The sequence below is a fragment of the Pipistrellus kuhlii genome, unplaced genomic scaffold, assembly GCF_014108245.1.
Source record: "Pipistrellus kuhlii isolate mPipKuh1 unplaced genomic scaffold, mPipKuh1.p scaffold_m20_p_2, whole genome shotgun sequence".
NCBI lineage: Eukaryota > Metazoa > Chordata > Mammalia > Chiroptera > Vespertilionidae > Pipistrellus > Pipistrellus kuhlii.
The window spans coordinates 171,813,987-171,838,691 of NW_023425515.1; positions in this window are offsets into that span (position 1 = coordinate 171,813,987).

Here is a 24,705-nt window from a genome sequence, read left to right on the forward strand (position 1 = left end):
TCTAGGGCCACCATTCTCTTTGCAGGGACACCCAACTGTGCTGGATCCCTACGAACAGCCAGGGCTGGCCCTGTCACTTTGACAGACAATTTGATGGATGGGTCTGGGCAGTTCATAGACACTATGGCATGAGTGGCCTCATGCAGGGGCAGGACTTAGGGGACAGTCAGAATGACACCCCAAGCTACCTGAGACTTCGTCATTTCCTTGCGAGCCGAGTCTATCCAGGAAGTGCTTGCTGTCCTAACCTAATTGGAGTTGCTGGCCAAAATTTATTGTCTGGAGTCAAAGGGAAGACCCTTATCAAGTTAGGATCACAGAGGGCTGTCGAGACCACCGGGACGTGGGCCTCTACCCCACCCCTCCCTAATCAGAGACCACGAGTAGTTAGAATTCAATTAAGCCCCGGTGAAGGGAGTTTTCGAGGCAGAGCCGGGGCAGGCCCATGTCTGGGCTGAACAGAACAACCGATTTAAGCTAAATCAACGCCTACTTAAGTGAGCCGTAATAAGCATTCTGAGGGCAAAGCCAGCCTGGGGGCGTCATTTATCACCGGGTAATAGAAAACCCTAATGAATAATAACTTGGGCCCAGCAGCCGGAGCTCGCATACATTATGGGGTTCGAGCTGCCGCTGTCCACTCCGCCAGGAGGATGGGGTCTGAAGCCCGGGTGGCGGGGTTTGCATATTGAATTCTGCTGCTTCGCAGGAAGGCCTTTGTTGCACAGGAGAGCCATTAATCTCACGCCCGCGTTGCCAGTCTTGCAGTTGGCGCGGGGAACACGCGGTCTGCTTGCTTGTCTTGCACGGAGAGGGAACACGATGCCCCTGAGGAGAAAACCTGTTCTGGAGAGATGCTGGCGTTGGCTTCTGCCTTGGCCGGTGTATGAGAACACAGGCCTCAGGCCAGCTCCCTTCTGAGGCCTGAACCGGAGTCCAGTTTCAAGCAACACAGTCTGAGCACCAGGGGGCACACTGTTCTGTGTTGGGCATGGGGGTGGGGCGGGGAAAGCACGGGAATGGGCCTATGAGTTTCCTGCTTCAGCTCTATCTCATTTGATGACCACTCACTGCTTTCGAGTGAGATGTGATCTTTGTGCCCATTTCACAGACAAGAAAACTGAGAGCCAGAGGGGTTAAATGGCTTGCACACACAGCTAGGAAGTGAGGGTCATGGAATTTGAATCCAGGCCCTCTGGTAGGAATTCTGAATCCTTCATTTTTACCACTTCCCCTCCCAGGAAAAACAGGCTCTGATACCGTTGGCTTCTGGCTCTGGATCCTCCAGCATTCATTACTGCCCCTCCCCCATTGAGTCGCTGCTGCCTCCCCCCCCCCGCCCCCCGCCCCCCCAAATTGGGAAATTTTTCTTGTGCCTTCCACAACATGCCTCTGCCAGTTCACCTCATTTTCCTCAGTGGGAGATATATATATATATATATATATATATATATATATATATATATATATATATATATATATATATATATATTTATTTATTTTTATTTTTAATTTTTTAATTTTTATTATTTTTTATTTTTTAAATATATATTTATTGATTTTTTTACAGAGAGGAAGGGAGAGAGCTAGAGAGCTAGAAATGTCGATAAGAGAGAAACATCGACCAGCTGCCTCTTGCACACCCCCTACCGGGGATATGCCCGCAACCAATGTACATGCCCTTGACCGGAATTGAGCCTGGGACCTTTCAGTCCGCAGACCGACGCTCTACCACTGAGCCAAACCGGCTTCGGCCTCAGTGGGATATTACTGAATAATGCATCAATGTGGGCTAAGCCAAGATTCTGGTCCCATTGGTCTGAGGATGAGAGAGGCTCCCTGGAAAAAATTACAAAGCAAAGTCTTCCTGACTCGGACCCCATCCCAGGATTATTCCCAGGCCTTCCCCCCGTGCTGTCGGGGGATTTAGGGGTACCTCATGTTGCCGGGCCTTTCTGCTGCTCCCAGAGCCGCGGCGATGCCCCACTCTCCCGCCCACAGCCCCGTGGATGGCGTCCGGTCCCCTGTGACCTCTTCCGCCTCTCACCCGGCTTCGTGGCTCCGGGTCTTCGGATGTTGTTCTGGGTGTCACCTGACTGGGGGGGACTTCTTTTCTGTTCTATCAGACGTGTGTGGCGGGTGGTGGTCGCCGTCCTGCATATGCGCTAACTCACTCAGCAAACAGCTTTGTGCACCTTGTGGTGGCTGGAAATGCAGAGGCTTAGACCATGTCTTCTACCCCAGACACGTGCCTTCTTCTGGGGCTGCCCCTTCTTACTCATCTTCAGAGTTGATGTTTACTCCATATTTCAGTCTTTAGACCTGCATTTTTTTTTTAATCGCTGAAGAATCAGCTGCTGCTGTTTTTCTTTTTGTTTGTTTTTTAATCTTGACTGGCTCTTGACCATAAACTCAGCTCCTCAGGACCCATAATGAGTTCCTGGAAGCCTGAGTGAAGTGTGAGTGCTATGAGCTACCCTGGGCTCAGATTCCCACCTCCTAATCTCAGCCACTGAGGGTATGTGGGCCTACATTTTCATTGGCATCTTGGACCTCACAATCAACTTCAGGAACATACTGCAGCAGGCTCTTCATAAACCATTTTAGATAAATCAAAAAATTTGAATTCACTTTCATCAACCATAAATTGATAAAACCAAACAATGCCGTAAGAAAAGAGAAGTGTTCTAACTCTTATTTGAGTTGTAATAGCTTAGTATTGACCTACTCTCTTCTACTTCATTCATATTTCAGACTCATAATCCTTTGATGCCTTAATGCCTTACTCCATTTAATAAATTCTCCTGGAACAAGCTTTATGATGAAGTCAGCCATGTGATGGTGGCCACTGAGGTGGGCCACTCAGCTTTTCCTTCAAAAGAATCCCCTGGCCGGCGTGGTTCAGTGGTTGAATGTCAACCTATGACCCAGGAGGTCACAGTTCAATTCCGGGTCAGGGAACATGCCCGGATTGCGGGTCTGATCCCCAATGTGGGTGTGCAGGAGGCAGCTGATCAATGAGTATCTCTCATCATTGATGTTTCTATCTCTCTCTCTCCCTCTCTCTTCCTCTCTGAAATAAAAATATATTAAAAAAAAAAAAAGAACTGCTGTGAGTAGAATTGGCTGATATGCTTCAGCTGCAGCTGTGGATCTGCTCTGCTGCTTCTATTACAGCAGTGGTTTCTATTGCTATCTTTTCAAGGCCATTGATTTTTTTTTTTTTTTTTTTTTTTTTTTGCAGTGTCACACCTCCTGACAATCCTATCCAGTGTGCTTTTCATTTTATATGTTGTATTTTTTAATCTCTAGAATTTGCATGTGCTTCAGTGTCTTTTATTTATTGATTTTTTTTCCATGTTGTGTCTTCTATTTTTTCTCCTTATTGTGGTCATGTTTTTCTTTACTGTCTTGAAAAAAAAGGGGGTATATTTATAATAGCTGTTTTATTGTCTTTATCAGCTAGTCCCACCATCTCTGGGTCTGTTTCTACTGATTGATTTTTCTTTTTGTAATGGAGAATAATATGTTCCTATTTTTTTGCATGCCTGGCAGTTTTTTTTTTTATTAGATAGTGGACATTATTAATTATACATTGTTGTTTGTTGGGCTTAATTGTTTTTTATTTAAATAGTGTTGCCCTAGCCAGTTTAGCTCAGTGGATAGAGCATCAGCCTGCAAACTGCAGGGTCCCAGGTTCGATTCCGGCCAGGGGTACAAGTCTGGGTTGTGGGCTCGATCCCCAGTGGGGGGCATGCAGGAAGCAGCCAATCGATGATCTTCTTTCATCATTGATGTTTTTTATCTCTCTCCCCTTCTCCCTTCCTCTCTGAATTCAATAAAGAAATATATGAAAAAATTTGGAGTTGGATTTTTTTCTGGTGCATAGTTACTCAGAATCATTTGGATCCTTTCAACCCGTTTAAGCTTTTTATGGCAGGTGGAAAGCAATTTTTGGCCTAGGCATAATTTTGCACCAATTCTAAGGCAAAGCCCCATGTGTTACAAGGTCTACTCCCAGTTCTGTGTGAGCTCTTTATTTTTTCCTGATGGCTCTCCCTCCATCTCTGGGAAGGTTTTGCGTATGTACATGCAGACCAGTACTCAGCCACAGACTTCAGGGGGCAGCTCGCAGCTCTCGGAAACTCTCCATGTAGGGCCCTCCTTCCTGCCTTGCAAAGTCCAGCCACCCGGCCTCCCTGAGCTTCTATCTCTGATGTCTCAGCCCCACCAGAGGACTAGATTCTGTTTGGTTTTTACTCCTTTTGTTAAACTTCCTCAAGATGGTAAGCTGGCAATTGAATGGTTGGCCTTGCCTACTTCCCTTCCCTCAGGGATGCTGTCCTGCTTTTTGAACAATGCTTGAAAATTGTTATCATAAAACAATACTTGGGTTTTCTAGTTGTTTAAGTTGTGAGGGTATCAGGTCTCTATAACTCAGCTTGGCTGGAAGCAGAAGTGATCACTCCTGCCTTGAAAACGTCTCTCTCTCTCTCTCTCTCTCTCTCTCTCTCTCTCTCTCTCTCTCTCTCTCTCTCTCTCTCTCATCTACTTCAGAATATTTGCATAAGTCCTTTCCTTCTCTATCCATTATCTATGTGGGCAAAGTTGTCTAGGCTCATGCTAGATAGGCTGTTGACCACAAAAGGAGTATCTCCAGCCCAATCTCCCCTCTGAACCCCAGACTTAACACATCCGATTTGCCATTCCATTCCTCTGTGATGTCTGCAGGCCTCTCATGCTCATCAGGTCCACAGCAACATCCTTGTTTTATCCTTCTCTCCCCCAATGTGTTCCCTTCACACTCTTCTTTATCTTGGAAACATGGTTCATACAGTCACTCATCATCCACTTTGAGGCTCCGGCAAACACTAGCGTTATCTTCACTTATATTTTTCTTCTCTCACATCTAATCCATTAGTAAGTCCTGCAGACTCTGCTTCCAAAGTATATTCCAGAACACTCACCTCCTGCCATGGGTGCTACCATCACTGCAGTTTCCATCATGGTCATTTCTTGCCTGGACCATTGCAGTAGTCTCCTGTCTGATCTCCCTGCTTCCATTCTTGCCTGTTCCCATGTTAGCCTATTCTCCCCCCAGCAGCCAGGGACTTCTTCGAAATTTCAATCAGATCATTTCAGTTCCCTGTTAAAAAACCCCAAAGACTTCTGATCACATTTAAAATAAAATCCAAATATCTTACCATAACTATAAGGCCAAACATGATCCCCCTCCTAATTTCTCTGACTTAATCTCCTACTACTAGTATTTCCCCCTCTATTTACCTAACACAGTGAGACCCAACTTATTTCTGAATCCTGAACACAATTCAGAATTTTTCCTGCTCGGGGCCTTTGTACATGCTGCCCTCACTGCTTGTCTAAGCATAGCTGCTCTTTCTTATCACTCTAGGTCTCACTCGAATATTGTCTTGTTAGAGAGGTCTCCTCTGACTTAATATAAAGGAACTTCTCACCCCTGTTGCTTTCTTATCTCATTGCTCCCTTTCATTGTTTATCACCCCTGTCCTTGATTGAAAAAAAATGACCACAATTTTTTATCTCTCATCAACACATCCTTGCAATGTGACTTTGCAACACTTTCCATCAACAAGTGGAATCTGTTTCCTCCTCCCTTGAATCTGGGATGGATTTAAGATTTACTTTGGCCGTTAGAATGCTTAGGAAGTAAAGGTGTGCCAGCTCTGAGCCTTGCAGTCTTTCACTCCGACTCCCCAGAGCAACGACTGGTGAAGGAGCCTGAGATAGGAGGTTGGAAGGTGAGAGAACATGTGGAGAAAACCGGAGGCCCTCCAGGCAGTAGCCAACCTTCCATGGAAACAGTGCCACTTGGCTGATCTAAAGTCAATCTCAGGGACATGAAGGAGCCCAGAAGACGGTCGGCCTGCAGTGCTGACCTGTAGTCTTATCAACAAGGATACATGGTCATATAAAACATTATTAAACCTTAATATGATTGACCATGCAGCAAAAGCTGTCCAATCATATCACTGTTTGAAGTTATTTTATTTATGCGCTCACTTCTTCATTGTGTCTTCCCCACTAAAGTATAATTTTTTTGAGGGCAGGGAGTTTTGCTTCTCATTGTAGTGTGATGGTATAGGCTTGGATCAAAATGACAATATGGTATTTTAGGAAAGACCTAACTATTGGCATTTTATTTAAAAAGTGAGGTATGGTGACCGAAGTCTCCTGTACTTTGTCCTAAGTTTTCCTTGGAGGAAGACCAGGGCCAAGCACTGCGAGAACTGCATTCTTTCAGGAGAAGGGTGATCAAAATGAACTGAAATAAACCACCCTCGGGGTGGAGGAAGCAGGCATCACAAGGGGTCTGGCTCATCTGGGACGGGCGCAGAGAGAAGGGAGGCCTGGGGAAAGGAAGGTGGGGTCCCCATTCTTTCCTTGTCCCTCTGTCACCTCCCAGTCCTGCTGCCTTGCCCTCCCCCCGTTTGCCCTAATGTGTCCTCTCACTCCGCAGGGCCCTCAGGAAAACAGCAGAACTCAGGCTGACACTGAGAGGAGCATCGATTACTAATAACACGTAAACTAAACAATATAGTGTGACCAGCATACCAATGACCCCAAGAGCAGAGGAGAAGTGCAGAGAGATGGATTTCCAAAGGAGTGCATCTTTGGTCACAAGAAATTCTGATGTGGCACCAATAAGATTTCCTGGGTGTCTCTCCAGGATATTAAAATTAATTTCAGTCAAAATTTAAAAAAGACTGAAATAATGGTATTACCCCACAGAACATGAATATTTGATATTTAAAGTTGGCTCCTTATTCTGGAATGCCTGAATGCCTACAGCTGAGCTGCAATCTTATGTCACCAGCGCCTAGGAGAGTGCCCGCAGGTCCTCCGTCTAGGAAGGCATAGACGAATGAACAAACGCTTGCAGGGTGTGGCTGTGGGAAGGGCTGGGTGGAGGTCCCGTGCCAGAGTGGCACACAGAAACACCCCTCCATACACACATGCCATCTCCCCAAACAACAGCTGCCCTCCCAGGCCAGCGCCAGCCCTGACCGGAGAGCGAGAGGGACACGGAGGGTGCTTCCGGGGGGTGTGCATCCCAAGGCCAAGGCTGCATGTCTAGTGGAGGCGGTGATGCAAACTCACTGTGCCCTCCTGGAACATCCATCCGCCTCCAACCCGCCTTGGACGCAGACTAGGTCTGGAATCTACAACATCATCTCTCCTGAGTCTTCAGCTTGCTGACTGCAGATCTTGGAACTTAGCTTCTGTGATCTCGTGAGCCAATTCCTTAGAGCAAATCTCTTTGTATCTACCTCTATATCTGTCCTTATCTATGTATATGTATACAGTGGTGCCTCGCATAAAGAACGCCTCGCACAGCGAACGCTGCACACAACGAACTTCATTTCATGATTCATACAACGAACTTCGTTTCACACAACGAAGTCGCCCGAGCTTCCACGATCGCTGCCGATGTATTGCATCCTTCCGCGCAGGCACTGCAGGCAGTCGTTAGTCACTGCACTTAACTTAAGCACGTATCGCGGCAATCGTTCTTCATTACGAATTAAATCACGCATGTATCACGGCAGTCGTCCTTTTAAGTTAAACTCAATATTTTTTTTATATCATGGCTTCTAAAAAAAGCAGGAAGGTGATTTCTGTTGAAATGAAACAGGAAATAATTAGAAGGAGTGAATGTGGGGTAAAACAGTGTGACCTCGTCAAAGAGTTTGGCCTCAGCAAGACCACCATTTTCACCATTTTGACAAATAAGGATGCAATCAAATCAGCCAAAGTAGCCAAAGGAGTATCAAAACTATTTCATGAAAAACATAGGTCTTCAATCCACGAGGAAATGGAGAAGCTATTAACGATTTGGATTAAGGACAGGCAGGTGAAAGGTGACGTAACAACCCAAGATATTATCTGTCACAAAGCCAAGAGAATTTATGACGATCTAAAGAAAAACGTCCCTGGAAGTAGCAGCAATCAAGATAATGAAGAAGAATTCAAAGCCAGCAGGGGGTGGTTTTTTAGATTTAAGAAAAGGTGTGGAATCCACAGCGTTACTATGCATGGTGAGGCTGGCAGTGCTGACAAGAAAGAAGCAGAAAAGTTCTCTATTAACTTTCAAAAATGTATTAAGGATGAAGGATACTGCCCACAACAAGTGTTCAATGCCGATGAAACGGGTCTTTTCTGGAAAAGAATGCCGAGCAGAACCTTCATTACAAAAGAGGAGAAGAAATTGCCAGGACACAAAGCCATGAAGGACAGACTTACCCTTATGTTTTCGTCTAATGCCAGCGGAGACCTCAAGATCAAACCTCTATTGGTTTATCACTCTGAAAATCCAAGAATTTTCAAGAAAAATAACGTTATTAAGTCCAAACTGCCCGTCCATTGGAAGTCCAATCAAAAAGCCTGGGTGACCCAAGTTATCTTCAACGAATGGATTCTGGAAACCTTTGCTCCTGCCGTGAAGAAATTCTTGCTGGAAAAAGAACTGCCGCTCAAAGCCCTTCTGATACTACTTGACAATGCCCCTTCTCACCCAAAAGACCTAGAGGAAATATTGTAGGAAAATTATCCTTTTATCAAGGTGCAGTATTTGCCACCAAACACCACATCCATTCTTCAGCCAATGGATCAGCAAGTTATTGCGAACTTTAAAAAACTCTACACTAGAGCCCTCTTTAATAAGGTGTTTGAAGAATGCGAGTTTGGTGGAGACAATATGACTGTCCGAAAGTTTTGGAAGGAGAAATTTGATGTCCTTATGGCAATACGACTTATACAAAAGGCCTGGGAAGAAGTGTCACAAAGGACCCTCATTTCTGCTTGGAAGATGCTTGTGCCTTCGTGGACCCAGGAAGAAGCAGTAGTTGATGACACAGAAGTGGTGAAGGACATCATCACAGTGGCCCAAAGGTTGGAATTAGAGGTAGAGGAAGAGGATGTAGAGGAGCTTATTGAGGAACACGAAGAAGAGCTGACAACTGAAGAGCTCCAAGCACTTCTGGTCCAGCAACAGGACAATGCTCAAAGGGAAGTGTCATCTGATAACGAGGAGCAACAATCAAACAATCAACCAATCCCAACTGCTGACATCAAGAACATCCTGGTCAAATGGAAAGCAGTTCAGGAGTTTACCAATGCCCACTATCCGGATTCAGCTGAAGCAAACAGGATCAACGATCTTTACTCCGATACTCTTGTCCGTTATTTCCGGCAGATGTTGGAGAAAAGAGAAAAACAAACGACTTTGGACAGATTTTTCATGAAACCATTGGCCAAAAAGCAGAAAATGGATGAAGATGTGCAAGATTCGGTAGACTCTACTTAGTCTGTCTTAAAATTAAAAAAATGTGTGTTTTTTTTTTAAAAAAATTATGTTTTTAGATGTATCTAAATAAAAATAATAACAAAAAATTTATCTTTTTTATGTCATCTTAGCATATTTTATGCTACAGAACGAATTATTTTTTTTAACATGTATTGTTATGGGAAAACGCGTTTCACATAACGAACTTTTCGCATAACGAACTTGCTCCCGGAACGAATTAAGTTCGTTGTGTGAGGCACCACTGTATGTATATGTATATGTATATGTATATGTATATGTATATGTATACCTATATCTGTAGCTATGGCTCCTTTTGGTCTGTGTCTGTGGACTAATAAGCCAGAAACAGGATTCTCAACCGTGACTGCACATTGGCACCTCCTGGGCTCCGGGAAAGGGGGTGTCAAAAGTTGGCTCCCTGGGCTCCACCCACAAAGGCTCTGATCCCGTTGGTCTGAGCTGAGGCCTGGACACCTCTATTTCCTAGAAGCTCCCCAGGGCCTCCCTGTGCAGCGAGGGTGCACAGGCTCTGAGCAGGGGCATGGGGAGTGTGAAGGAGAGGAAGGACAGGGACATGAACTCACTGGGGGCATCTGTGTTGCAGGCATTTTCACAGCTTGCTTGGCTGGTAGTTTGCAAGACAACCCCATTCAGCTGCAGTGATTATTCTCGCTTTTCAGATGAGGAAACTAGTGCTTCAGCCAGTGAATGGATGGCCCAAGGTCACAAGGCTAGTAAGTGATAGAGCTAGAATTTATACTCAGGTCTGTCTGACCCTAAAGCCTGGAATATGAACCTCAAAATGTTTGGCCCAGAGTAGTGTTAGCCTTCTACTCTGGTAGCATGGACAACAGGAGGGTGTGGTACCCCCACTCAGAGGTCAGATCCCCTCACTGATAACCCCACACGCCTGCCTGGAGACGAGCTTCAAGCTTGGGGAAGCTGCAGGATTTATGGGTCCCATGACAATGTGTTATGCTTTTTAGTGTCATATTAGCAAAATATCAGCATTGGACTGGATGTCAGAAATCAATAATATTCCTCCATCTCTCTGCCTTCCTTCTAGGGCCAGGAGCTTGTCACATTCATTTCTTTATTCCCTTGATGACAGCGCTAGGCACACAGTGGGTGCCCCACTAATGTTTATGGAATTGAAATAAGTGATTGTAAAGGTCACAAAACTGATGCAACAAATACTCAGAGAAGTTTAATGGTCTTTCCCACACACAGTGAGCTATAGCAGAGCTTGGCTAGAATCATCCCTTCTGGTTCCAGTCAGGTGTCCTGACTGCCCAGCTGAGCCCAGTTGTTCCACAGAAGTGCTGGTTTCAGAACCATCGTCTATCGGGGCTGAGTGAGCCTCAGAAAAGGTTCATATAGCAATGAAAATAGCCTTCACTTTCTGTGTCCTCTCTAGCTCAGCAGCAGTGTCTTATCTGCAATGCTGTGTGGAGACAGATTCTGAGGCTCATGAGGAAAGAGTGCTGCCATCGATTAGTGATGTCTGCCATGGATGTAGGAATGGTTAGTGGTAGCATGCATACCAGACATTTGCTGTTCCTGATTTCATTCAAATCTTTATGTTATGGTTAAGAAAGTCAAGGTCTTTTATTTTTTTTAATTTTAATTTTAATTTTTTTTCTGCCTATAAAAGTATATAACTGATGGGGGACCCATCTATAAATTTTAGGTGTTCTAGGGCCTCCTTAAGGAAAGTCAAAGATTATGACAAAAACTCTGGACCTGAAATTGGATGAAAAGGCAGGTGTACACACTCTTATGTTCAGTGAAGGTATGATCTCAGGCATGTTTCTTTTTCTTTCTGGATTTCTATTTAGTCATCTGAAAAAGGGAGTTATAATTTTTGCCTCTCAGGGTTGTTATGATGAATAAATTAAGGAAAGTGAAAAAAATGTCCCATCAACTACCAGTATGAAGCACTATTGGACTCATTCCTTTTGGAGATTGCATTATGGTCCCAATTCTTTTCCTTTCCCTTTTCCTGTGTGTATGCCCTTTGCCATATGACTGTAGTTCTCACATAAGGCAAAGCAAATTTGCCCTTAACTTTGGCCTTGGCCATGTGACTTAAATTGGTCAATGGAAAGAGACAGAAACTATAAGGTGCCACCTTGGACTAGTCTCAAAGATTACCCCCATTTTTCCATTTGCTCTCTTGTGACTGTCATTGTCATGAGAACAATGCACCCCAACTAGGCTAATGGACCAAGCACTAGGAAAGAAACAAGGAACAGACGCAGAATCAACCTGAAGCTTATTGCTGCCCAGCTGTGCCCAGCCTGGATCTGACCTGCTAATGCCAGAGCTACATGAATGTTCATTGTGCTATATGTGGAGATTCTTTGTTATGCAGTCTGCAGGCCATTCCTGGTAAGAAGCAGACTTCTCTTTCTGGGGTTGCAGTTTCATTGTGAAGTAAAGGACGGTGAAGGGAAGGGCTACCATGTCACAGATTGGCTTTCCCTCCCTCTGCCACCTCTGGATGAGCCTCTGGATGCAACTAACACTAATATCTCAACAGCGTGTGTTGAGATATTAGTGTTGCACGGTTCCACGGTTCCACGGTCTCTTGCAGTGAAGTGTCAGAATGCAGAACACATTGCCTTGCTTTTGTTTGACCAGCCTTGCAAACTAATAGTTTCTCTCCAACCACCTTGCATCTGCGCAAATTCTGGGAGTCTCATTGCTTATTCATAATTCTCCACCCTTACTCTGCATCCCATTTTGGGTCAGACTTTTCTAGGCAGGAGGAGAGGAGGATGTGTGGAAAGGACTGCTGCCCCAAGTAACTGTGAAGAGAATGGGCTTTGGCCTAAGCCTCACCCAGGGAACAGGGCTGCGCAGGTCAAGGGCAAAGAGGACCCCAAAGAGTCCAGGAGAATATGCAAAGCGCTGCATTAAAGAGGCAAAGGCTCAGCTTGCCAAGTCCTTTGCTCTGGAATTCAAGCAGAAAAATGTGCGAATTGATATGCTAAATGGATGCAAAGAAAGAGATTCTTCCAGCAGGTCCCCAGGACTGAGAATCTCCCCTGGAATGAAGGGAAGAAAGGTGATGTGTGCTCTGAAGCATTTTTAACGGACATTTCTCAGAGGAAGAGGCTGTTTGGCCTTGAGATCACCAGGTTGGGAGAAAGAAATTGGAGCGAAAGCTGGGTGGGGACTTGTCTGAAATCAAACACAGTTTTGGGGGCACAGGAGAGGGTGGGAGCCAGATGTGCTAGGTCCTGATGAGGCTCTTCCTGTGTTAAGCAGGTTTTCAGGACGAATCTGGTCTAAGACCAGGGCAGGGTCACAACCGTACATGGTTCAATTGTTACCTATCTTCTTGCTGAAAAATGCTTTTCTCCAAGGTATTCTTATGGCATGGTCCTGCTTTCCCCAGTCCAAAGAGTCACCTAGGTAGTTTGTGCTGTTGATGACAGGGTTAGGCACTGTTGTCCCTGAAGCCAATTACCATGAACCTTACTGCTTCCTGTGCTGCTGGTGCCTGGGCTGCTGCAGCCCTGATGCTACCAATCAAATGGGGAGGCTTGCTGAGTGACTCTCTCTGGCCCACCTTGTATGGTCTGGGCAGCCCACTCTTCTCCACTTTTTCCATTGGATAGTTTGGGGCCAAAGAAATCCTGGTGCAAAGCAGAGAGAAAGGAGTTTTCTTCTATCTGCAATGCAGGGATGTTTCTTTTTCCTAGAGAACATGGACCCCCTTCAATGCAAGATCCGTTTCCATCCTTGGGAAGTAGTATTTCTCCCAAGGTCTTGGTAAGATATCACCCAATGGTCCAATACCGATATCTTTCTAAAGGTTGAGTTCTCACTAAGTTTTATCCATGGTTAGTTTTTGATTCTCATGTAATAAATGGGGAACTGAGGCTCAGAGAGTGCAAATGGCTTGCCTAAGATCATATTGCTGGTTATTGTTGGACTAAAGGTGTTAATAAGATAAATGTTTGTGTCCTCCCAGAACTCATAGGTGGAAACCTTAACCTCCTAATATGATAATATAAAGAGGTGGGGGACTTTGGGAGGTGATTAAGTTTAAATAAGGTCATGAGGGTGATGCCCTCATGATGGGATTAGTGCCCTTTAGAAAGAAAATAAACCAAGATCTCATCATCTTCATGAGCACATGGTGGGAAGGCAACAGTCTACAAACCAGATGGTGGGTTCTCACCAGACTCCATATCTACTGGTAACTTGATCTTGAACTTTCTAGATTCCAGAACTGAAGAAACAAATGTTTGCTGGCATGGCAGCCTGAACTGACTATAATAGGAGTTGAGAAGCTTGGCCTTCTGACTCTCAGCCCAACTTTCCTTCACCACAGTCTTTTGGGGAAGGTGGTAGGTATACAGTCACTATGATCATTCAAGGTTTTTTTTATCTGACTCCTCCCAGGATGGTGAGTTTCATTCTGTCCTTCTACTGGAGATGGTAGAGTGGGCTTAGCTGAGATCCATCAGCTACAGTGATGACACAAAGTTGGAAGCATGTTTTTCTCTAAGAACACTTGTGACAAGAGAGCAGGAACAGACATCTTGCTGTCCAACAACCAAGGTAATTAATATTCCATTAACAAGGCCATTACAACTCCTGAATGGAAATATGCTTCATCTTAAGGTGGGAAGCCCACTTCTAAGTGAGGTGTAACAGCTGAATAAGCATACCTGCTGATTTATGTCTATAAAACTTAATTTATTAGCAATGTCTTAATTGTGATGGTACGTACAGTCCCCGAGCCATTAGCAAGATCCTCTAAAAGCCACTGACGAGAATAATACGCCTAATAAATGGGATGAACAGCACTTTTTCTGCCTCTGAGGCTATAGACTTGCTAATAAGGCTGGGCCGCTCTTTTAATGGAGTGGCCAAGTGGGCGGGAGGGAGCTCCTGGAGACTGTGATGGGAGGTGGCCTCTTCCGTGTCATAAAGAGCGGGTGACATTTGAACAAGGGAAGACTCCAGGGGAGGTAGAGGAATCAGGAGAGGGTTCACACAGTGGTGGCACAAAGGTGATTCCAGAAGTGTGCAACTCCAAATGAGTTGTTCAGTTTGAACAACTCCAGCCCCTCTTCCTCCTGGTGCTGCCAAGAACTTGGCCTTGTATGGAGCAACATGCAGGACCTCAGTACTGGTGTCTCTATGAATGCCAAGAGGTGGACCCTGATCCTCTCTCACATGGATTCAGATGTGGCCCCACTAGAATGCCTGAACTCAGAAGAATGAAAGCCTTGGTAGAGCCAACAACCCACAGGCTTTGAAGGGCATATGTTTCACGAACTGCAATATCCATCTAGATGACTTTAGGCTTCAAAACAGAGTATTTTGCCTCCTCTGGGAAGTCTAATGGTCAAAGAAGACTCATGTGCCTTCTTCTCCCTGCTTCCTTCCCATGTGGGAAGGCAAGCTGTCAGAATCCTTGTAATCTGGGAAAGCAATTGCTATGGCTGCTGTCAAGGTCAGACATCCAGAAATTCAACAGTTCTTCCATTAGCACCGTTTTATAAGAAGAATAAGTGGGAAAAATGGATTGACTATGTCTACTCCCATGCTGTCCTGGTGGCCAGCGTTGTTACCCAGCTCCTGACTTGCAGCTTTCTGTACAGAGGGCTCAAGGCTTCCATACTCCTGTGATGAAATGCACTAGAGTCCTGCTGGCTCTGCCCGAGATACTTGTTCTAGCCAGCGCAACTGTTCTTAAATTGGAATTTAAGAACTGTACTTTGAATTGGAATTCTGTTAAACCAAAAGAATCTTGGTTAGTGTAATCTGCCATGTTTCCTCCAATACTTTTCTTACTAAACAATGAGGGGGGAAAAGTGAGGGGGAAAACACACACAGACACACACACACACACACACACACACACACAAACACACAAAAACTAGCAACATAAAGAAAAGACACGACCCTTGAGAAGCTATCAAAATATTGCTCTAATGCCTTCCCCCCCCTCAAAACAAAACAAAACAAAACAAAACAAAAAAACACACCCAGCTTTATTGGGGTGTAATGTAAATACAATAAAATTTTCATGCTTTAAGAACACAGGTTCATGACTTAAAAAAAATTTTTTTTTTTATTGATTTCAGAGAGGAAGAGAGAAGGAGAGAGCAATAGAAACATCAATGATGAGAATCATTGGTTGGTTGCCTCCTGCACACCCCCTACTGGGGATCAAGCCCACAACCCAGTGATTAGGCATTATATAACTAAGTTATCGTCCTGATAAATCTAGTACTCATATGACACCAAACACTTAAAAAAAAAATATATATATTTTATTGATTTTTTATAGAGAGGGATAGAGAGTTAGAAACATCAATGAGAGAGAAACATTGATTAACTGCCTCTTGCACAACCCCTACTGAGGATGTGCCCACAACCAAGGTACGTGCCCTTGACTGGAATCAAACCTGGGACCTTTCAGTCCACAGGCTGAAGCTCTATCCACTGAGCCAAACCAGTTAGGGCACCAAACACTGTTTTACTATATTATAGACTATATATCCTTTGCTATACTTCAAGAGTCCATAACTATTTTATAATCACCAATTTGTCCTTCTTAATCCCTTCACTTTTTTTTTTACCCATCTTCCCAACCCCCCTCTAATCTTAAAGAAGGCCCTTTAACATTTCTTATAATATTGTCATTATTTTTTCACATAGGTTTGGAGGTGATGAACTCCTTTAACTTTTTTTTTTTTTTTTTTTTTTTTTTTTAATCTGGGAAACTCTTTATCTGCCATTTAATTCTAAATGATAGCTTTGTTGGGTAGAGTAATCTTGGTTGTGGGTCCTTACTTTTCATTACTAAATATTTTTTGTCATGCCTTCTGGCCTGCAAAGTTTCTGTTGAGAAATCAGCTGACAGTCTTATGGGAGCTCCCTTGAGATAACTTATTGCTTTACTCTTGCTGCTTTTAAGATTCTTGTCTTTAACCTTTGGCATTTTAATTATGATGTGTCTTGGTGTGGGCCTCTTTGTGTTCATCTTGTTTGAGACTCTGCAGTTCCTGGACTTGTATGTTCTTCACCAGGCTAGGGAAGTTTTCTCTCATTATTTTTTTTCACATAGGTTTTCAATTACTGATCTTTCTCTTTTCTTCTAGTCCCCCCATAATGCAAACATTGGTGTCCTTGAAATTGTTCTAGAGGCTCCTTATACTATCCTCAATTAAAAAAAAAAAGTATTTTTATTGATATGTATTCCTTTTACAATCTGAAATAACAATAGATCTATTTATTTTCTAGAAAATTAAAGAATCAATAGGACTTGGTGATTGATTATAAGTGGAGGTGTTGTGAGTGCTGGTCTATATTTTAGCTTGGGTGGCTGCTTTTAGCATTCTGTTTCCATTTGAGATAGGAATATCAAGAGGAGGGGAAGGAGGATGAGCTCAGTGTATGAGTCTTTGTGTTCGTCATTAAATTTTCCACCTGAGTTTGGAGTGCGGTTGGGGCATGAAGTTGGATATGGGGATTTGAAGCTCTGAGAAAGAGGCTGGATCACAAATCAATTACTATTGATCATAACTCATGAGTTAGCAGCCGGCATGTGGTAATTACAGTCACAGATGTGAACGCTGTTGCCCAGCAGAGGGCAGAGTGGGGAGAGGGCAAGGGACAGCCCTGCGGAACACTGACATCTTCAGGGAGGGCAGGGAGTTTCCAGGAAAGGAACCAGAGGAGGAACAGGGAGTTAAGGAAGGATGAGAATCAGCAGAGTGCTGTTCTAAAAGAACAGGGACAAATGCAGCTGAGAGATTAAGCTAGATGCAGAATGAACAGTGCCCAGTGGATTTGGTAATTAGCCGGGCATCCATGACCTTGGTGGGCGTGGTCTTGTCGGAATGGTGGGTATAGAAGTCAAAATGAAATGAGCAGAGGAGTAATGCCGTGGGAGCTGATGGGACAGCAGTGCATTCAATTCTTGAGACACTTGGATGAGAAGGGGAGACAAAACCTGTGGTCATAGCTGGAGGGAGAGGGAAGATTTAGGAAGATTTTTATTTTTTATTTTTTTACTAGGATGGGAGAGACTTGATTTTGTTCATAAGCTGAAGGAAGGAGCCAGCTGAAAGGGAGCTGTTAAGGACACGGGGGATGGGAGAATGGCACCATGTGGGGTCAGACCAGATAGGAAGGACACTGAGGGAAGGACTGGTTCTAGATTAGGCGGCACCTCTCTTCCATGATGGAGGAGGAGAGTCTGGGTGTGGGTACAGTGGTGACTATAGGGTGGGGGGCAGTAATTAGAGGTGGTTCATGCTTGATTTTTCTCCAGGAGGTAAGAATGCACTCTTTTTTTTTTTAATATTTAAAAAATATATTTTATTGATTTTTTACAGAGAGGAAGGGAGAGGGATAGAGAGTTAGAAACATCGATCAACTGCCTCCTGCACACCCCCAGTTGGGGATGTGCCCACAACCAAGGTACATGCCCTTGACCGGAATCGAACCTGGGACCTTTCAATCCACAAGCCGATGCTCTATCCACTGAGCCAAACCAGTTTCGGCTGCACTCCTTCTTGATGGCGTTTCATCATCCCGCTACCAGAAGGACCAGAGTTTTAAGGTTCCCGCTTGATGAAGCTGGCTTGACGCAAAGCAATAATGAAAGTTGCCAGTGGAGAAGGTGGCAGGAATCAGCCCGGGTGTCACATTCACTCAGCTCCCATGTTCAAATAGATAATTACGAGGCATCGCCGCCCGTCGAATGGATCAAGATTCTCCTCGTGCCTAAGCCGGCACGTGTTTAAGATCTCCAGAATACAGATTTCCGAAATAATGATTCTAATAAACAGTGGTTATCTTAACTTTATTTTCAGGCTATAAAACACATCCTTTGATAAATTATTTCGCCGTCTATCCCCAAGTGCCCCTCTCCAGGCAGGCCTCCCCTCCCCCGGCCGGCAGCCACCCGAAAGGCAGCTCCATATATTATTCATTCCAATCAAATAAGACACAGTGGTGCCTCAGTAAACTTGCTTTTCATATCAGAATTGCTCTTATTGAGTAATACACACTGCAGACCCCAGCTTCCAGCGCCAGGCCTGAAATGAGCAATTCTCTCATTGTAATAATGTGCCTCTGTCATCTCCTTATTATCAGCATGATAAAAGATGAAATATTCACAGATGCTGCCCTCCTAACCTGATCACAGCTTGATATTTGAGCTTTGGAAATGAGTTTTATAAGCTTTAATATACTCCTTGGCGGAGTGACCCCTGAAATTAAACATTATTACAGAGCGGATATTTAAAAAGCTGGGGCCGCAAATTACATCAAAATGAAAATATTAAGGAGTATTACGAATCTACCAAGTGGGAGCTCACAGCTCTGGAAGCTGCGAGCGCCGGAGAACTCCGCACGCGGGTGTCAAAAACATCAGAAAAATAATAACAGCAGAGACACCTTGACTTCGGTTATTTTATACGTGGGACTAAACGAAATTATTTGAATGGATTTTTTTTCCCCCTCCTGTAGGCTAGCTTTCCAGGAGGAAGGAAAAAAAAAAAAGTCCATTATTCTCAACTTTAGGTTCCTAATACATTTCATGCTTGGCTTAAAGAGGCACCTTTCCTTTTTTTTCTCCTTTCTTTCCTGGTGCATGGATAAATAAAAGAAATACCTATATATAATGAAACCAAAGATCATGCTAAGAAAAAAGTGAGCAAACATGACGAGAAAGAGCCCCTGGATTCAATTTCCCCTGCGATTGGCACTCTGATGGACAGCTTCCCAGCAACCTGGAGGGGGGGGGGGGGAAGAAGGGGGGAAGGGCTGCAGGCAACCAAGGAGGGGAGGGAGGAGGTGTCACTAGCCGGCTGCAGGGCTGTGGCAGCTTCCACATGGGACCTGGAGGTTCTGGAGCTTCACGTGGGATTTCTGTGCCTGGTGGTGGGGCCTGGAGTTGGGGATTGTGGATGCAGACTGGTGATGACGAGTTTAATGTCCGACTGTCCTGCTGGATTGAAAGCTTCCTGTGGGCAGGACCTGTGTCTGGCTTGTTCCCAGCTGTATTCCCACCAGTGACCCCAGGACTCAGGTGGCCCTTACTGAATACTGTGTGTGTTGAATGAATGAATGAATGAGTAAATGCAAAACAACAAATGACTTCCCAGTTCTTTTCCTTCCTGGCCCCCCTGAAGAACTCCAAGGAACCCACCTCTCCAAGGCCTTATCTTTTCGTATTCACCTGGGCTGTAAGACCAAATCGCAAAAAATGATACTTTGAGGTCATTCCAATTTTTTTTTTTTTTTTGATGCATTACACGGATTTTGCTATTCTTGCTTGCCACTGAAAATTCCTGTTTTGGTTGTTGCTTTTTTTTTTTTTTAAATTCTTTAAAAAAATATATATTTTATTGATTTTGTACAGAGAGGAAGGGAGAGAGAGAGTTAGAAACATCGATGAGAGAGAGTCATCGATCAGCTGCCTCCTGCACACCCCCCACTGGGGATATGCCTGCAACCAAGGTACATGCCCCTGACCGGATTCGAACCTGGGACCCGTCAGTCGCCAAGCCGACGCTCTATCCATTGAGCCAAACCGGTTTCGGCGGTTGTTGCTTTTTTAATGTTCTTCTCTCTGAGCCTCAGTTTTCACAGCTGCAAACTGGGACACTAACACCCAACTTGCCGGTTGCTATTTGGATGGAATGACTGAACACATGAGAAACAGCACATTAAGTCTTCTTCTTCTTCTTCTTCTTCTTCTTCTTCTTCTTCTTCTTCTTCTTCTTCTTCGTGGCTCTATGATGGTGCAAATGTATGGAACAATTCAAAATTATATATATATATATATAAAGGAAACAAAGAAATGAAGATCCTCCCCTTCAATGGCAGATGAATGCTTTTATGTGCTAGGATTTTCTTTTACAAACCTCAGCTGTATTTATGTGATGGGGAAGGGAGAAGACATCCATAGCACAGGGGATAAGAACATGGATTTTGGAAAGGCTACACTGGGATTTGAGTCCTGACCTTATCTCTACCTGTGAGGCCTTAGGCAAGTTAGTTAACTTCTCTGGGTTTCTTCATGTGTGAAAATGGGTAGGAATTTTAATACCTTAATTCGCCAGCTTCATGCCAAGAAATATATGTAAAAAAATGTAAATACAAAGCATAAGGATTAGGAGACAAAAATGATTATTTGCACATCTATGATTAACTTTGGAGAATTCCCCCCCCCCCCCCAACCAGGAAACTATAGATACATTTTTAGAATAAAAATGAGATGTTGGCAGGGTTGCTGGATACAAAATCAATATACAAAAGTCAATTGAATTGTTTTATACTAATATCTACCTGATTAGAAAATTTAATTTAAAATAAAGGTCATGAAACAGAGGGTAGGGAAAGCTGGGGGAAGGTCAATGGGGGAAAAAAAGGAGATATATGTACTAATATATGTAATATTTTAAACAATAAAAATGTTAAAAACATAAAATAAACCATTCACATTAGCAACAAAAATATAAAAGTACCTTTGAATAAACATAACACAAGCTATGAAAGTTTTCATGGAGAAAATTATAAAATGATATTGAAATCTGTGAAATTAAGACCTAAATAAATACTTGTTCTTAGACAAAAAACTCAATAGTATAGATATAAATTTCCCAAATTAGTCCCAAAATTGATTCAGTGCAATTCCAATTAGATTTACAACGGGTGAGAACTTGACAAGCTAATTCTTACACTTACTAAGTGTAACCAAGGGCCAAGTCCTTCTGAATAATAAGAAAAAGCTGTAGCAGACAGCAAGACTTATCATAAAACTTCAGAAACTAAGGTAGTGATAGGTAAATAGGAAAAGGGAACGAAAGAAGAGCCCAGAAACACACCATGCACAAATGGAAACTCGATTCTCGATGGAGTGGACATTGTAGAACAGTGGGGAAACAATGGAATATATTCAATTCATAGTGCTGGGAAAATTGGCTATCTTACTAAAAAATAAAGAATTTGGTTCTCACCTCACAATCTATATAAAGATAAGTTCCAAATGGATTAAGTAATTAAAAATGAGGGAAGTATCTAGATAATGTTTAGAATACAATATAGGAGAATATCTTCATAACCTGAGGTCATGAAACATGCACACTATAAAGACAAAGATTAATAAATTAGAACTAAGAACTAATTTATTATGAGTCACCATAGAGCAGTGTTTCCCAAGAGTTTGGTGGGGATATGCATTGCACCGGAGTTTGGTGGGGATATGCACTGCACTGTGCTTAGATGCACCTAATTCTACGTTCTCATGAGTACGAGGGGTACTCAGCATTACGAAAATTATAGAAGGGGTACACATATGTCAAAAGTTTGGGAAACTCTGCCATAGAGTGAAAAGACAAGCCATACCCTAGAAGCAGTGTTTTTTTTTTTTTTTTTTTTTTTTTTTTTTTTTTTTTTTTTGTGACACCCATAAGTAGCAAAGGATTAATATTCAGAATATATAAAGGATGATATCTTATGTGTAAGACTAGTTTATCAGCTTAACAATAACCCACAACCTTCGGACCAACTATGTGTAAGACTAGTACAGTTATAATAGACTAGTGGGTAAAAGACAAAAGCAGATATTTTCTGCAAGAGGAAACACGAATGGGCAATGGACTTGAAAAGATGCTCAATGTTATTGATAATTAGGAAATTGCAAATTAAAATCACAGTGAGATACCCTTATATGTTCATCAGATTGCCCCAAATTAAAAACACTGGCAGAACCACGTGTTGACAGGGATTGTTGAGTTAATCAAAACTCTCACCTACTTCTGTTGTAAAGTTGTGTAACCACTTTGGAAAACTGTGAAATTATCTAGCAAAGCTGAACACACACACACACACACACACACACACACACACACACATGCTATGACCCAACAAATCCATTCCCAGAGTATATACTAAAGATACTCATATATGTGTACCAGAAGATGTGTACGAAGGTGTTCATAGCATCATTTCTATACTAGCAAAGATAATGGACTTTTATCAAAATGCCTAGCTACAGTCTAACAAACAAAGAAATAGTGTTAAACTTATGCAACAGAATGCTCTTCTGAAATAAAAATGAGTATATTACTACTATATGCATTAATTGGGATGAACTTACAAGTCAATAATAAATGAAAGAAAGGAATTTATAGCAAAAAAACCCTACAGTATAATTCCATGTACTAGTATAGACAATTCATGAACAGATAAGTAAAATAATGTTTTGTTTAAGGATTCATACATAGATGGTAAAACTACAGAGAGTAACTAATGAGTGATTAAAACAAAATTGAGGGTAGTGGTTACCGTAGGGTAAGGCAAGCATAGGTGGTGATAGGAGAAGGGGGATGGGAGATAAGATGGGAGGAGTACATAGGGGACATCTAATACTAGCAATAGTCTATGTATTTCTTAACCAGAGTTGTGAGTACATAGATTTTCTTGGCATTATTCTTCTTCTAACAGTATAGATGTGTTTTAAACCTTCTTTTTGTGATATATTTTATAATAAAAACCGAAAAGAAACAAGCTCTGAGGTGGAAGCGACTTGCCCAGAATAAGAAGTAGAGCTGGGATGTAAACCACCATCCTTACCCAGGTGCCCTTTTCTGAAGCATTTAGAGATTGCTTTCCCTCTCTATTTAAAAAAAATATATATCTTTATTGATTTTGGAGAAAAAGGGAGAGGGAGAGAGAGAGATAGAAACATCAATAATGAGAGAGAATCATTGATAGGCTGCCTCCTGCATACCCCCTTCTGCAGCCTGGACATGTGCCCTTGACTGGAATTGAAGCTGGGACCTTTCAGTCCACAGGCCAACGTTCTATCCACTGAGCCAAACCAGCTAGAGCCCTCAGCCTTCTCTTGACTGTGGCTCTTTCTCTCCATGGTAGCTGGGTGCTCCTGACTCTCTGGGCCTTGCAGCTCCTCCTCAATATGTAGATCTCCACCATGGAACAGAAGTTAAGTGATGAGGCCATATTTCCAATTAGGACTTTGTATTTTTCTTCACTCCATCCTTAGAAGACAACATTGAAATCCAAACACCAGCTGTGTCAGTCATCAGCAGAAGGGTCAGCTTGCAGTCTAATTACTTGAGTGTTTATGAATGCCAGAAATATCTGGCAAATGCTAGAAAGGAGTTACCAAAAATCATATCCATCAGAAAGGACTTTGGGGTTTGACATTGTCCAAGACCCTCATTTCATCTAGGGTAGGGGTGTCGAACTCAATCAGAGAAGGGGCCAAAATCTAAAATCCAGCCTAAATCGTGGGCCGAATGGTTTACTGAACAGTCATAAACTGTCATTGTGATGGAAACGCAGCGGAGTGCAGTGATGACAGCGCGGTGCGGGCCACATTGCAAGGCCTGGCGGGACGGATTTGGCCCGCGGGCCTTGTGTTTGACACATGTGATCTAGGGGGTCATTGAGGCCTAGAAAGGGCTAGAACCTTACCAAGGCACAGCCAAGTCATGGTGGGGCTAGGACTACAGAGCTCAACTCTCAGGCTCACTGGGATGTTGCCTCCTGGGGTCCAGTGCCAGGAACACTGTTCTGCTGTTCTCAGATACCTGAGAGCACTCAGAATCATGGAGACTCGTGGTATGAACAGTGCCTTTGTAGGTTTACACACTGCCCTATTATGATGACCCCTGGGTTGCAGTAATGTGAAGGATCTCCTGAATCATCAGAGAAGCACTCTGAGATACTCTGGATCATTTTGGTGATAACCACATTCTAAAACCCACCATCAAGGGCATTCTAAAATCTTGGTTAATAAGGACATTCATTGATTCAGCAAATATTTGCTCTTGCCTACCCAGTATAAAGCACAGAATTAGTATGTGTGGGGATGGGGTGGAGCGGGCAGAAGAGGAAAGAGGCCTTGTTTTTAAAGAATGGAGACCTTTAAAGAGTTGGGTGGGGAAAGGTGAATCAAAATGTTGCTATAAAGGTGGCGTATTGTTGTGTTATTTTTTTATTTTTATTGCTGCTGCAATTTATTACCACGAACTTGGCTTTAAACAACACCACGAAGGCTCTTTTGCTCCTTTTGGTTTATGAATCGGATCTTTTGCAAGATGTTCTCTTGGCCTCTTGTTACTGTAAAAACCTTGGAAACTGCCGTGGCCCTCCCTGACAAGCATCGATAGCTCACTTTGCCCTGTGGTTATGGGTACCATGGACTCATTCATCTAGGCTTTCTCAACCCATCGTTCACAACCTTAAGGTGATAATTGGATGACACCGTTCTCATGATGCCAGTTCATCCTTAGCTACTTAATTGGCCATGAAATATCAGGGAGAGGCAATTCCAAAGCCAGCCAGCT